Genomic DNA, 10979 nt, shown 5'->3' on the forward strand with positions numbered 1-10979 from the left:
CCCACTGACCACAGCATTTGACAAAAGAAGCTCATATTTGTCCAGTGTCTGGGAAAAAGTCTCCAAGTGATCTAAAGCCTGAACCAATGTCCCCATTTTGGTTTGGAGTCCAAATCTGCAGTGCCTGAGTTGGTCAGAAGCCTCCAGGTCAGAGAGTATATAAAAGTTGGTCCTTGGGATGCACAGGAGAAGTGTTATAATAATGCAAAATTTCTCTGCATGTCCATTCTCACTACCAGTCAGCAGGAAAGACACCAGCACAGAACAAGCCCCTCTGAGAGAAGTGCAAAATTAAAAATCAAAGTATAAAGAATTAATTGGCCAAAGTTGACAGACAAAACAAATAGGAGAATTATTATTCTAATCATTTGAGCCAGTAAATAACCTGAAGCAGACTATAATGGTAATGTGAAAAATGATTACAAATATTAAAAGAAATTAATATGTAACAGAAGAACAAGAGATTGTGAAAAAAGAAAAAAATGGAATTCTTGAAATGACAATTGGAATAAGCAAAATTATAGAGCCAATGGAAATCAAATGGTAGGCTATTGCTAAGCAGAAACTTAAGAGAAATAGATGATGATTAATAAAGAGGGTTTAAAAATATCTCTTATGGAAGAAAGCAAAAGAAGGACCAACACATATCTATTAGGACATCCAAAGGATAGGACAGAAAGAAGAGAGAAATGGCAATAATTGAAGAGACAATGCCTATGAATTTCCAAATTTCATCAAAGATACACATTCTAAAATTGGAGAAAAAAACAAACAAAACATAAATCTCAATCCAGATAGATAATAAATTCAGCACAGGTGCAGTGTAGGGAAACTGCAAAACACTAAAAATATTTTAGAAAGAGAGATTATCTAAGTAAAGGGAATAGAGACAGATGAGAGGAGGATCTAAGACTAATTCTTTAGGAACTTCAACAATTACAGAAGGCAAATCAAGTATGAGAATACGTTAGAGATTAATATCCGCATTAGTTTGTCCCTGTGTGGTTTTGCTACTCATTGTATACAAGTGGAAAGAAAAAAATCAGCCTACCTAAATTAATTTTTTTTCCCTTCAGGGCACGTGCACTATATACCTAACATGAGGATTACAGCTAATCTGCTTATTGATATGTTAGTTTGATCTTGAGACACTCTGTCTGTTACAACACAGATCAAATCAAAGATCCTCAACCTCAGCCCCACAACTTTCACTCAATGGTAAAAACATGCATTGCCTTAGTTTTTAAGTTCTTTTTATTTTATTAAAGTGATGAGGAACCAACTCTGTTAAATAAAAAATGTAACTTTTTAGTTTTATGGAACTATGATAAAATCAAATATAGCCTTTGCTGTTATTTTTATTTGACAGTTTCTTTGCATGCTAATATATTTGGTAAATATTGCATGAGTAGTTGAAATAGATGTATTCTCTGAAATTTTGTACATATCTGTTAATATTATCTTTAAAAATTATTTTTAAAATTCCCAATGACTTTTAAAATTTTGTTTTGCTTCCCACCACAGTGTTTAGTTAAAATTTTCCTCTTTAATATCACTATGAATTTTTTCTTTAATTTCACATAAACTTTATGTACTTGTTGTATGCTCTTATATTTGTGACATCTATATTTTATTGTCATATTTTTATATTTTTATTTTTAATATTTCTGTATTATTTGACTGTAGATATATCTCTGTGAGCAGCAAATCTCTAAATTTGGTTTTGTAGTTCAATTTTAGAGATTTTGCTTTTAAGTAGATCAATGTTAGTCATTTTATTTTATTATTAAGGTCATTGCCCTTGACATAATGTTAATTTTGTACTTTCTTTTTAAGGTTATACATTTCTGTGGTGTCATCTGCCTGGTAAACTATGTTCTATTTACTCATATTATTAATAATACCAATTAGTATGTGAAATTGCCAGATATTTGGGTGTGATAAAAGTCATAGTTCAAATTTACTCAGCACTTTCTCTGTGCGAGATACTTTTCAAGGCTTTTCTCTTTTAAGCTTCATAACAACCTGTGAGGAAGGTGCTCTGATTGACGTATAGACGAAGCAGGCAGCTCCCCTAAGATCACAAGACGGTAGAAAGCAGAGTCGGATTTAAACTCCAAGTGTTGGACTCCAGAGCCAGTGCTCTTAGCCACTAGGCTGTTTCCTCCCATACATGAACTCAATTAGTGTCATAATAACTGTGGGAGATGTCATTACCACATTTGACAAATGAAGGAAACGGTGCCCAGAGAACTTCAGGGCATTGCTCAGTTTCACACAGCTGGTGAGTGGCGGGCCTGGGACCCCAGTCCCTGAAGGGTGGCTGGGAAGATTATAGGTTCTGTGTTTCCTTAGGAAATGACTGGGAAGGTAGATGTTTTGTATAATTGTTTAGTAATTTGCCAAGAGACAGCAAAGCGTAACGGTGACGAATCCAGTACAGGAACCGGAGGAAGTCTGAGTTTGAATCCCGGTGAGGCCACTTCTTTTCCCCGGTGTCTTTGGACAAGTTGCCAAACTCCACTGAACCCCAGGTCCTTCATCTGTAAAGTGGGTATGACAACAGCAGTACCCAGCTGATGGCATTGCTGTGAGGGTTAAATGGGCTAATGTGTTTGCATTGCCTGGTACACACTGCCTGGCATAGAGTGTGGACTATAAATGTTCACTTTGAAAAACCAGTAGGAGCAGCATTTGTCCCATCAGGCAGGCATTTCCTGCAATCCCACATCTTCCCTATAGCCTCTCTTCTATTGATTGCTTCCCTCTGTTGAATCCCTCCTATTCCGGGAAAGACTTTGGCTCTTGCTCAAACTTATTAAGATCTTGACAGTGCACATACTCTTGGTAAGCACTTGATTTAACTATGTTTTGTTTATTTGTTCATTTCTTTACATCTAAACTTTTTGTCCCTGGATTCTACAGGCTTTTCTTCATTAGTGTTTATTTAGCTTTAGATTTTGTGTATGTAAAGGCAGTATCTCAATAACTTTTATAGTTTTTTTCCTGAAAATATACATGGTTTTTGACTGAGTTACTATTAAAGCCAGAACCTTAAAAAAGTAATTTAACTCATAAGTTTGCTATTTATCCTCTTATTTGGATAAAACTGCACTTTCGTTCATGACTTTGGTTTGGATCCTGAATCTCAGAAGAATTCTAATCAGTTGAGCTTTCTGCTTGTGGAAAGAATTTCAGCAATGCCTCAGAATGAGGCAAGGACATTGCTGCTTCCATGCGTGGATTACCTTGGCCTTCTCAGAGGATGGTTTAGGTATTTCTAGAAAAACAACAGTCTTTATTATAATCCACTAGCTATACTGACGGTAATGGAATAACTTTGGTTAAAATAATCAAGTGAGAGAAAATATGGTGTAGTGGAGAGAACACTGCTTGGAGTGGGTGTGGGGAGAGTCACTTCCCCTGAAACTCCTTGCAAAATGACCATTTTGACATGACTTTGGCCAAGTCAACCCCACTTTTGTAGGCTTCAGCTTCTTCCTGTTGCATGTTAGTACAACTTCCACCTCTTCTAAGTGTATAATTTCATCTTCTTCAGAGATATAAATTACTCTAGGATAAATTTTATGTTCTAAAATTTTAAAGCACTTAAGTAGTATGAGGAATGGGTGCTATTTTGCAAAAAGACGGAGTGACTTTGGAAGCAAAAGGACAATATTCTATTCCAATACTCGAAGAGATTTCACATGGAAGAGGGAAAAGAATTATTCAAGGCTTTCCTCAAACACAAAAACAGAACTAATGGTTGGAAGTTATAGGGATCTTAATTTCATCCCAATTTAAGAAACTTTATCACAATCAGAGCTGTACATAAACTCTCTGCTTCTCAGGAGGTTTAAGAAGAGTCTGGTGAGTCCCTGGTGGGTGGATGCAGTGGATGTGACTCTAGGTTTTAGGTCAGCTGTTCCCCAGCCTTGCAGATGTACACCCTGTCAGACACACACTGGGAAGGAGAAGTTGAGGGAATGGAAGGATTGGGGGAATGAAAGAACAAATATGTAGAGGGATCAGGGCCGATTTTAGGGTGCTATCTCTCAGCCTTTTATAGAAAAATAGTGTGCTATCATTGCACATTAATCATTTATTAATTAAAAATATTTATCGAATGCCTACTTTATAAATAATATCTTACAAACACCCCTGCCCTCCTGGAGCTTATATTCTAGTGGGGGAAGGCAGACAATAAACAAAACAATAACAACACAGAATATTAGAAGATCATAAGTGGAATGGGGGAAAAATAGAAGAAGTTAAAGGAGACCAGGAGTGCTAAGGTGGGAATTGTCATTTTAAGTTGTGAGATTCTGGAAGACTTCCATGAGAAGGTGAACATTTAGGAAATGCTTGACAGCAGTCGGGGGTGAGTGAGTCACACACGTATGTGGAATGAGAGCATTCCAAACTGTGGGAACATCCATTGCAAAGGTCCTGAGGTGCACAGCTTTGTTCTGGGAAACACAGGCAAGGCAGTGTGGCTGGAGCAAAGGCAGCCAGGGCAAGAGCAACAAGGGATGGTACGAGAGAAGTGACAAAGGGCTGGGCCACGTAGGGGCCTGTGTGCCACTGTAAGGACTTTGGCTTTTACTTTGCCTGATAGATTTTGAACAAAGGGGTAACCTGATTTAACTTCTTTTTTAATAGCATCACTATGGTCCATGTGTGGAGAATACAGCATAGGGGGGAAGAACAGAAGCAGGGAGGCCAAGGAAGAAGCCATTTCTACAGTCTAGGTGAGCAACACCAGTGGTTTGGACTGTGGTGACAGTGGTGGCCATAAACAGAAGTGGTCAGATGCTGGATACATTTTGAAGACAAGAACTAACAGACCAGACTGCATGTTGGTCTCAGAGAAGCGTCGGTATGGCCAAGATAGGGAACAGTTTAGGTTATACAGGTGTTGGTGAAGAGGAGGGTGAGGGGAAGATGTTCACTTTGGGACATTTTAAGTTTGAGGTGTTTATTAGGCATGGAGGAGTGTGAAAGGGAATGGCCAACAAGACAGGCAGAAAACAAGATATTTTATTACCTTGGAAGCCAAGAAAAAGAAAAAAAATAGCAAAAAGAGAAGGAATTGAGAAACTGTTTCTGAGGACTGAGAATTGACCCTTCATTAGTGACCTTAAAAAAAGTTTCATGGAAGTAGTGGGGGCAAAAGTCCAATTAGAGTGGTTTTAAAAAGTGTGAGGAGAGAAATTGGAGATGGCAAATGCAGTCATGCATCACTCAATGGCAGAGATACATTCTGGAAAGTGCATCATTGGGGTGATTTGGTTCTTGTGTGAACGTCATTGAGTGTACTTACACAAACCTAGCAGGCTTTTGAAAAGCCTACACACACCTAGGCTACATGGTATAGCCTATTGCTCCTGGGCTACACACCTGTACAGCATGTCACTGTCCTGAATGCCATAGGACACTGTAACACAATGGTAAAGATTTGTGCATCCAAACACAGCTAAACATAGAAAAAGCACAATAAAAATATGGTTTTATAATCTCATGTGACCACCCTTGTACATGCTGTCTGTGATTGATCCAAACACCATAAAATGCAGTACATGACTGCATATACTGAAATTTGGTCTAAGATAACAAGAAATTAATTTGGAAATTCATATGACCTGGAAAATCTACGTTTTTTACATTATTGTTTGGAATTTTCAATGCTTCATGATTTTTATCCTCCATCACTCCCTACTCCAGCCCTTATCATCATAAGGAAGAATAATTTACACACTAAAGACTTATTTGCACATCATATCGCAAAACTAATAGGAAAGTAAAGAGTGCCTTGAACTTATCACCCATCTTATTTTTATGGAATGATCCATTGTATAAGTTATGCATTTTCAGATATAACACCTATCACCATGGTATGGACTTTTATTATCACAAATAGCTATATTTAACAATATAAACAATATGGATTTATAATTTTCTTAATGAGCCTTCTTAACCTGGGGTTTGATTCTGAAGGATTCATGAATGTTTCAAAGAGCCTAACATGCCAATCTTCCATTTTATACTAAGGAAGAATATTCTTATTTGGTCAAGAGAAGAGGTAAACTTGAAAATAATTCTCTTTTTCATTTCTGGCCTTAAAAATAGAAACTCCTGGGATGTTAATAAGAAAGCTTCCGCAGTGTCTGTGAGAGTATTTTAGTGATGATCCCACCGGAAAGCCTCAGGCTGCTCTCCTCTCCCTGACTAGTGTCTATAAATATCGCAAATGATGGTAGGTCTCTGACTCACAGAACACAAAGACCAAATTGTACAGTAAATTTTAGATTATTGTGTTGTATATAGAGGATCTGTGTTCTCTGTTTAGTGGATGATCAGACATCCCTGAGGATGGCGTATGATCCATATACTTTTTTCTTCCTGTCATACTATTCTTGACTTTTCTCATTCTGCCTCCTCTGATGACTTTCAATCCATCCAATGACATGTATTTGTTGATGATCTTTCATACTCGTGTCTTCTCTGTCACCTGCCTAATGATCAGGCAGCAGGATTGACAACAAAAGTAGGACTGGAGAAAATGGCTGGGAGTGGGGTCTGAACAGAAATAAGTAAATCCTGGGCATAGAAACTTTGAAATTGTATGGACACACTCAATACATATAAGATCTGATTTCCATATTGCAAGAGGTGTGGACGTATCAGTGACATATGGTGCTGAGATCTGAGAACAGCAAGCACTTGTTTATGGCACTGTGCTGGACAGATGCTGCAGAAATTACATAGATGAATAAAATGAAGTCTCTGCCTTTAGGGAGTCTAGCATCTTATACTAGGTGGTATCTGAAACATAGAATTAAAGCATCAAATGGCTCCCTAATAAAGGTAATTAGGGACTAGGTACTACATGAGCTACATATAAGCCAAAATTAGTTGAATTCAGGTCCAAAATTGTACTTTATGAAATGTCTCCTTGCTGAAGCTTTTATTGTCATTCATTTTTTAGGAATGTCTCCAATCATTTCTCAGCCAAATTGGGGAAAACGAGCTTACTCTTCATTGTGGATAAGAATGAAGATGTAAAACAATAACCACGTGCCACCTCTGTTCCTGGGCCTGTGTGCTGGTGGCCGCCAATTCCACCCCCCCTGGAGGAGAGAAAAAGGAACAGGCCAGGGTCAGCTTCCAGAGCACTTGGGCCAGCTGTGAACACCACAACCTCTGCTAACCTTGGGGACCAGTCTTAGCAGCCACCTCCTGGAACTCTTCAATTTATGTCAGGATGTTTGTCTGCCTGAACTGAACAGCAGGAGGTGAAAACTGTGCTTCCCTTGAGGCTAATTGACATGTTCACTTGGTGTCCACACATGCTTTTCTCTTCTCCGAGCACAGAGATTGAGTCTGAAACCTGGAAATTCACCTGGTGTTCATAACCAAGCTGACATAAGCAACCTCAGATAAGCATAAGTACGCAGAGTGAGCACTGCAACCATTCAATCACGTGCAGCAGTTGATCAGGAAGTGTTTATTTACCGTTTCTTTTTAGTAGACCATTACATTTCCAAATGCTTCTGCAGAATTCCTTTTAATTAGAGTAAATCAGTCACTTGGTAGATTTTAGCTTTCATCCTGGATAACCTTTACTTTATGTTCATTTTCTTCTTTTGCTGAGGATTAACCCATTCCATAAATCTAGGTACAAGGAAGAAATACTTAAACTTGTTTAAGTGCAGTGTTTGTGTGGCATTTCCTTCGACATGTGTTTTATGCAGATGAAACAAACTTCACCACTTCTTTCAGAGAATTCCTTCATGACAGCAAACGTATCCCATTGACTTCCAGCTCTTTGACATTGAATACGTTTCTACTGTTGCTTGATCAGCAGAGTCAATAGGCTGTTTTTCTGATTGGAGTTTGGATTTAATCGTATTTTTAAAATTTATTTTATCTCAGAAAATAGTAGAAAGAACTTCTGCAACATTCCACAAACTGGAATTGAGTGTGATGACTTTAACCTAATTACAAAGCTGCTTGATAAAATTTTATAGTTCAAGGTGAGACACTCATAATAAAAGCTAATCACGATGAATGCTGCCGTGGGTTGCCTCCTCTCTCCCTCTACTGAATGTACACCACTGAATTCACTTTAATTCAGTGACACAATCATTGGTTCTCACCATTCTTGTTCATCTCTCATTTTCTGTAATTTTCTTCATCTGTGGTTTACTGGATGTTTTCAGCTAGTCCTGACCTTGGAGTGTTTTTATTTTTTCTGGATAACAATGTAGACAAGCATCTGTGTCTGCAGTTGCTAATGCCAAGGTTATTTGCCAAGAATGGAATACAGGTTTCTCAACACTTTGCAAATAAGTGATTCTGTAAAAAGAAAATGGATTTCATAAGAATGAGAATATTTTGCAGTTAAAAAATAATGGGAAATATGTTCAGTATTTGTGGAGATGAAAGATGTTCATAAATTATACATTGGCTTCTTGGATGGGCAGAAAATCTCTGTCTCACCTCTCACTTTCCCTACTCAGAGTTGTCTACTTTTGATCTTGTAAAAGTTTCAGAGTGATACTCAAAACAATACTATTTCTCATTTAGGGTAGTTTCAGAAATCTTTCTAGGAGGTAAACAACAGTTTATTTGTTCATAGTTCTTTATTTTAATCACCTCTTGAGTACAGGTACCTCTAGGTTACCCGTACTTAGTACTGATGTGGGTTCTACTGGGTGTGATGTGTTTCAGGAAGATAGAGAAGGATGTGGCCCTGTCTGCAGGTGGAAAAAAAAAAAGGCATTCACATCATGTGCAACCAATGCTTAAAACTCCACTTCCCATCTTCCAGAAGTGTCTATGGCCACCCCTCCTCACACAGATTGTGAGAGATTGAGCTTGGGATAAGGGACAAGAAGTTTTAGCAGACTGATTTCTGTTTTGACTTATTTTTTACTTCATTATATCTTCGGTACTTATTTTAACCTGATGTCACCTATAGAAATATTGTTAGGGGACATACTAGGTGCTCTCTATTGTTCTTTTTATCCCCACTGCTCACGCATCTCCAGATGGTTATGCAAACAATATGCTGATATTTTACACTTTTAAGTTCCAGAGAAACAAATTAGTTGCTTTGTTAGAAATACTCCTAGAAAAAAAATAAAATTAATCCAAATTAAATTTTAGTAGTTATGGGCAAATTCTCATCTCCTGTAACCTCATTAGGAAATTTCATGAAAAGCTTCTTACCTACCTGTATGTAAAACTTCTTTGTCCACAAAATGTTGTATAGAATAAGAAACTTAAAAACTAGTTTTAACATGGTAATTATGAATGGATTTTGCATACTCTTAAAATGAGTTCCTCATAAATTCATTAAAAAATTGTAAGTTATAAATTGGCATGTCAAAGAAGTTTCCTTTACATGGACATAGTCTATGTACTGAATATACTTATATAAGCTGCTTTAAATCATTTCTGAATTTATTATTGTTAAGAAATAAAGTGAGGGAGGAGCCAAGATGGCAGATGAGACAAGCTGCCAGTCAGAAGGTCTCTGCAAAAAAGACGAATTTTAGAAGAAAGAGAAAAAAAATAAGTGAGCAGGGAAACATAGATCGGGCTGAGGGTCGGAAGGAAGGGTGCCTGAAACTACAGGAGACTCCACGGGAAGACGCGGAGGAGAACTGGAAGGAGAAAGGTCCCGAGAGGCTTGGAGACCAGCGACAGGGTAGGTGGAGCAGTTAACTTCCCCCTCCCTTGCATCTCGGACTGCTGGTGGCTCCCGAGCGGCTGGAGAGACCTGCCGACACTAGCCCAGAGACGGCTGCCGCCAGTGAGCAGTGGCCTCTTGCGGACTCAGCGCTGGGCTCCCAGCCCCCTCGGAGCAACTCCCCGGGCGCAGACCCGAGCCTAGCGGTAGACGCCATAGTGCTCCATTCTCTCCTTCCCCCTCCCTACCCGGGCGTGCCCAGAAAGACAATTTAGCCATCACATGGAGGCATCTCCAAGGAATGGGACCTTTCCTTTTGGGGCCCTACAGGAGACTGAGGGGTACTCAGACTGCGAGTTCCCTACCCCCCAGCCCTCCCAGGTGCTGCTTGCCTGGGGACTCCAGGAGAGTGGGGCAAATCCCAAGGTGGAGTGAAATCAATCCAGCTTGGGCACCCTGTAGGTGATTCAAGACCAGCACCTCTCCCCCTGGCAGGGTCAGGGATTGATCTCCAGGGTCCAGGGAAGAGGCCTGTAGACCAGACCCCGTACACCCAGGTCACGATCGTACTGCCCTGGCGCACGGAGGAGAGATCTGTGAAAGAGCCTACTGAGGAGTGTGTGCCTTCAGGGGCAGATCAGCATGCCGGAGCAGCAGCCCTCCTCCTAAAAGAGGGCTGTGCACCCAGCTCAGGCTACGATCCTGGTTAGGGAACCTCTAGCCCACGTCACAGCCAGGGGAGATCCATCGGCCTGAGGCCCTGCTTGCTGGCAGAGGCCTGGGAGAGGACACAGAGAGGGGGAGATTGGAGGGGAGCGAGACCTGCTCCAGAGTGCAGGTCTTGGACAGCCCCAGCCCCCAATCCCAGACTTTCAGCTGAGTGGAGCCATTTCAGCCCCTCCCGGCAGCTCTGCACAGAAAAAAAGAGCAGAAGTTGACCCCTGCTAACAGCAGTGCTGGAGCCTGAGGCAGGCTTACCCAACCCAGTCCCATCCAGACTCACTCCTGGTCCTGCCCCCACTAAGGTGGAGAATAAGGACAGCTCAGGTTACAATCCTGGGTAGGCACCTCCCGGCCCATGTCACAGCCAGGGGCCATCCATCGGCCTCAGGTCCCACTTGCTGGCAGAGGCCTGGGAGAGGCCACAGAGAGGGGGAGAGTGGAGGGGAGCGAGACCTGCTCCAGAGCGTGGGTCTTGGACAGCCCCAGCCCCCAAGCCCAGACTTTCAGCTGAGTGGACCCATTTCAGCCCCTCCTGGCAGCTTTGCACAGAAACAAAGAG

The sequence above is a fragment of the Propithecus coquereli genome, unplaced genomic scaffold (genome assembly GCF_000956105.1).
Source record: "Propithecus coquereli isolate 6110/MARCELLA unplaced genomic scaffold, Pcoq_1.0 Scaffold376, whole genome shotgun sequence".
In the NCBI taxonomy this organism is placed as follows: domain Eukaryota; kingdom Metazoa; phylum Chordata; class Mammalia; order Primates; family Indriidae; genus Propithecus; species Propithecus coquereli.